This window comes from Podarcis pityusensis, assembly GCF_964106645.2.
Source record: "Podarcis pityusensis genome assembly, chromosome: 13".
Taxonomy (NCBI): domain Eukaryota; kingdom Metazoa; phylum Chordata; class Lepidosauria; order Squamata; family Lacertidae; genus Podarcis; species Podarcis pityusensis.
In genome coordinates this window covers 39,993,008-39,998,682 of record NC_138038.1, presented here as the reverse complement: position 1 = coordinate 39,998,682, position 5,675 = coordinate 39,993,008, and positions in this window count along the sequence as shown.

Below are 5,675 nucleotides of genomic sequence, written 5' to 3'. Positions count from 1 at the left end.
CGCGCCTTCAGAGCCAGCAAGAAATCAACCTCGCTTCGCGGAAGCTGCAAGATTGAAAGCAGGCATCGTGCCTGATACAAAGCCCGGGCTGGGCTGGCGGGGGGGGGGGGGGGAGATGCTGGACTCCCATTGGTGCAGCGGGAGGAGAGAGGCTGGCCTGAGTGAAAGCTACAATGGGGTTGGAAACGCGCCCGTGCGCCCTCCCGCGCTTTTCTGTCTTTTTTCTCAGCGCGCTGGGCGGAGACGGACTTTCCCATTACTTTCCCATTACAGTGGTACCTCGGGTTACATACGCTTCAGGTTACAGACGCTTCCGCTAACCCAGAAATAATACCTCGGGTTAAGAATTTTGCTTTAGGATGAGAACAGAAATCGCGCGGCGGCAGCGGGAGGCCCCTTTAGCTAAAGTGGTGCTTCAGGTTAAGAACAGTTTCAGGTTAAGAACGGACCTCCGGAACGAATTAAGTACTTAACTCGAGGTACCACTGTATAAGGATATGCACGAGTGCGCGCTTGCAAAAGGCTTCCAGGCGCCAAGTTGTTGCAGGCATAGCCTCCAACATTTCTCTGATGAAAATAGGGGAATAACAACAACAACATTATTTATCTGATGGGTTGCCCCAGCCACTCTGAGCGGCTTCCAACATATATAAAAGAACACAATAAAACGTTAAACTTAAAAAAACCCCTTCCCTATGCAAGGCTGCCTTTAGATTCCATAGTTACTTATATCTCCTTGGCTGGGGGGGGGGGGGGTCGCAAAACTTCATACCCTCCAATATTTGTCGGATGAAAATAAGAACATCCTAAGGAAAAGCGGGACATTCCAGGATCAAATCAGTAACCTGTAAATCTGGGACTGTCCTTTGAAAAGAGGGACACTTGGCGGGTCTGCAGCACACGGCTCTTGCAGGAGCGAAATTCTGGAGAGACAGGGCTGGGGAGACTTGGGGGAACGGCAGTGGAGAAGCTGCACACTCTGACACAGCGGGGCAGAGAGCAGGCGGGGGTGTGGCTGGTGCGTGTCCTGGGGGGTGACGCGCACCCGGTGGCGTGGCATGCCGCCCATAGAGGTGCGCCGCACGTCCTGGGGTTGTGGCACACCACCTGCGAGGTCATGGCGAGCGTTCCGGGGGCATGGGGCGACACCTGCAGGGGCGTGGCCCGCGAGGGCCTCGCACACGGCGTGGGGGGTGCACGGCATGTGTCCGGGGGTGGCTGCGATGGTACCCCCCTCTCCGATAGTGCCTGGGGCGGTGCGCTCCCCCGCTCCTTAACTCCACCAGTGGGGGACAGAGCAGGTTTGTAAGAAATAAAGGGGAAAGCCATGCGAACAGCCAGGCACTGGTCTGTTCTCGTAAACCTCACAGGAAGTCAGATGCACTGGTTTGTTCTTGTAAACCTTGAAAGAAGTCGTCCCTTTTCTATAAACCTAAGGCGTGAGACTTTCATATATTCCGCTCGAGTTTTCTGATAGACCGTCGGGGCGAACCTCTGGCCCGCTGCTTAATTTTTTTCCTCCCATGTCAGAGGCTTTCAACGCACGACAGGCAGCCATTCAACAGGTGCAAGCTTTACGCACACATACAGATGCAACCAAACGCTCTTCCGCGGGTGAGCCAGCAAGCGAGTGACTCCCTGTGCAAGAGGAACGTTTAGCGGTGCCATAAGCATCCTCATAGTTATCAATTTGCATTCCTAGAATAGAAAGGTTGTATATACAGTGGTACCTCGGGTTATGAACAGCCCAGTTAACAAACTTTTGGATTATAGAATCATAGAATCATAGAATCATAGAATCATAGAGTTGGAAGAGACCACAAGGGCCATCGAGTCCAACCCCCTGCCAAGCAGGAAACACCATCAGAGCACTCCTGACATATGGTTGTCAAGCCTCTGCTTAAAGACCTCCAAAGAAGGAGACTCCACCACACTCCTTGGCAGCAAATTCCACTGTCGAACAGCTCTTACTGTCAGGAAGTTCTTCCTAATGTTTAGGTGGAATCTTCTTTCTTGTAGTTTGGATCCATTGCTCCGTGTCCGCTTCTCTGGAGCAGCAGAAAACAACCTTTCTCCCTCCTCTATGTGACATCCTTTTATATATTTGAACATGGCTATCATATCACCCCTTAACCTCCTCTTCTCCAGGCTAAACATGCCCAGCTCCCTTAGCCGTTCCTCATAAGGCATCGTTTCCAGGCCTTTGACCATTTTGGTTGCCCTCCTCTGGACACGTTCCAGTTTGTCAATGTCCTTCTTGAACTGTGGTGCCCAGAACTGGACACAGTACTCCAGGTGAGGTCTGACCAGAGCAGAATACAGTGGCACTATTACTTCCCTTGATCTAGATGCTATACTCCTATTGATGCAGCCCAGAATTGCATTGGCTTTTTTAGCTGCCGCGTCACACTGTTGGCTCATGTCAAGTTTGTGGTCAACCAAGACTCCTAGATCCTTTTCACATGTACTGCTCTCAAGCCAGGTGTCCCCCATCTTGTATTTGTGCCTCTCATTTTTTTTGCCCAAGTGCAATACTTTACATTTCTCCCTGTTAAAAATCATCTTGTTTGTTTTGGCCCAGTTCTCTAATCTGTCAAGGTCATTTTGAAGTGTGCTCCTGTCCTCTGGGGTGTTAGCCACCCCTCCCAATTTGGTGTCATCTGCAAATTTGATCAGGATGCCCTTGAGTCCATCATCCAAGTCGTTGATAAAGATGTTGAATAAGACCGGGCCCAAGACAGAACCCTGTGGCACCCCACTAGTCACTCTTCTCCAGGATGAAGAGGAACCATTGATGAGCACCCTTTGGGTTCGGTCAGTCAGCCAGTTACAAATCCACTGAGTGGTAGCATAGTCAAGACCGTATTTTACCAGCTTCTTTACAAGAATATCATGAGGCACCTTGTCAAATGCCTTGCTGAAATCAAGGTAGGCTACATCCACTGCGTTCCCTTCATCTACCAGGCTTGTAATTCTGTCAAAAAACGAGATCAGGTTAGTCTGACATGACTTATTTTTCAGAAATCCATGCTGACTATTGGTGATCACAGCATTCCTTTCTAGGTGCTCACAGACTGTTTGCTTAATGATCTGCTCCAGAATCTTCCCTGTTATTGATGTCAGACTGACTGGGCGGTAATTATTTGGGTCCTCTCTTTTCCCCTTTTTGAAAATAGGGACAACATTTGCCCTCCTCTAGTCTGCCGGGACTTCGCCTGTTCTCCAGGAATTCTCAAAGATGACTGCCAGTGGTTCTGAGATCACATCTGCCAGTTCTTTTAATACTCTTGGATGCAGTTCATCTGGCCCTGGAGACTTGAATACATCTAAACTAGCCAAGTATTCTTGTACTATCTCCTTAGTTATTCTGGGCTGTGTTTCCTTTGCTGAATCATTTGCTCCAAATTCTTCAGGTCGGGCATTGTTTTCTTTATCGGAGAAGACTGAGGCAAAGAAGGCATTGAGGAGTTCAGCTCTTTCTGTGTCCCCTGTTTGCATTTCACCATCTTCTCCTCTGAGTGACCCCACTGTTTCTTTGTTCTTCCTTTTGCTACGGACATACCCATAAAAGCCTTTTTTGTTGCTTTTAACCTCTCTAGCAAGCCTGAGTTCATTCTGTGCTTTAGCTTTTCTGACTTTGTGTCTACACGTGCTGGCTATTTGTTTGAATTCCTCTTTGGTGGTTTCCCCCCTTTTCCATTTTTTGTACACATCCTTTTTTAATCTTAACTCAGTTAAAAGTTCTTTAGATAGCCACCCTGGCTTCTTTAGGCACCTTCCATGTTTCTGTCTCATTGGTATTGCCTGACGTTGTGCTTTTAGTATCTCCCTCTTAACAAACTCCCAGCCATCATGAACTCCCTTTCCTTTTAGTATTACTGTCCATGGGATCTCACCCAGCACTTCCCTAAGTTTTATGAAGTCAGCTTTCTTAAAGTCAAGAAATTGAGTCCTAGTATGCTTGGCTGCTCCTTTCCGCTGTATAGTAAACTTCAGAAGAGCATGATCACTCGCGCCTAGTGATCCTTCCACTTCTACCCCACTAACCAGGTCATCAACATTGGTTAAGACCAGATCTAAAATGGCTGTTCCTCTTGTTGCTTCTCCCACTTTCTGGACAATGAAGTTGTCTGCAAGGCCAGTGAGGAATCTGTTTGACCTTATGCTCTTGGCGGAGTTTGACATCCAACAAATATCCGGGTAATTGAAGTCCCCCATTACTACTATCTCCCTTCCTTTTGCATGCTTAGCCATCTGTTCCAGGAAGGCATCATCTATGTCCTCCGTTTGGCTTGGGGATCTATAGTAAACTCCCACAATGAGGTCACTGTTATTCTTCTCTCCCTTAATTTTGACCCAAATGCTCTCACTTTGGCTTTGAGGTTCTAAATCTTGGATCTCTTCACAGGTATACACATCCCTGACATATAACGCCACTCCTCCTCCTTTCTTGTCTGGTCTGTTTCTCTGAAATAGATTGTATCCCCCCATTATTATATTCCAATCGTGGGACTTATCCCACCAGGTTTCAGTGATGCCTATTATGTCATATCTAGTTTGCTGTACCAAGAGCTCAAGCTCATCTTGTTTATTTCCCATGCTTTGCGCATTAGTGTACAGACATTGAAGTCCATTAATCATTCCCCCGTGACTCTTATTTAAGGATTTTTTCCTCCCACCACTAGGTCTGTGTGCTGTTTGCTCCATTTGGTCTATGACATTTGGATGATCATCTTCATCAATTGATAGACTCCTACCTTCAGGAGCACTGTCTCCCTCCCCCACATTAGTCAGTTTATGAACACTTCAAACCTGAAACTGCTTGTGAACTTTTTTTGGTATACGAACGAGGCCTCATTAGGCCGTGCCGTGGCCTGGAGCCAGGTCCTGGCGCCTGTGTGGCCTCCATTCTGCCTCCACTGCCAGGCTCCGGCCGCAGGAGACCCAGCAGGCTGCACTGCAGCCCCAAACCCTGGCGAGGAACGCTTCCCTAACCAAGACCAAGAGCGAAGTCCCACGGTGAACCTGGTAACTGAGCCTGGGATGAAAGGCATCAGCCCTTTACCGGCCCTCGCCCCACCCCCAGCTGGTAGCAAGTTGGGTGGCACCTGGCCAGGTAAGCCCACCCACCCTGTGGGGGAGGGGGTGAGTGGGAAATTTTGGGATTCTGTCTTGTTCCTTTGTTTATGTGAGTCTGCAAGGGACGGAATGGCAGGAGAGGAGTCACCGATTGTGAATCTGGAAGAGGACTCTGACCCCCCATCCAATCAATGACTATCATCAGTGCAGGTAAGAAAAATAATAATAATCACGTTTTCATTTTTATAAAATCATTAATACTGTTTTATTGATTTTACAGTACATTGTTTATTGCTTTCATTTTACGGATCAATGGCCTCGTTAGATAGTAAATTTCATGTTAAATGGCTGTTTTAGGGGTTGTTTTTCATCGTCTGGAACGGATTAATCCATTTTCCATTACTTTCTATGGGAAACCACGCTTTGGTTTAAGAACAGACCTCCAGAATGGATTAAGTTTGTAAACTGAGGTACCACTGTACTGCTGTTTTGACTAAGCTTACACATCAGCTGAAGGTTTTGTGAGGCTAAACCAGCGGACTTTGCTGCCATCTGGTGGCCTTTCATAACACCTATGAACAGGCCACACTTGAAAC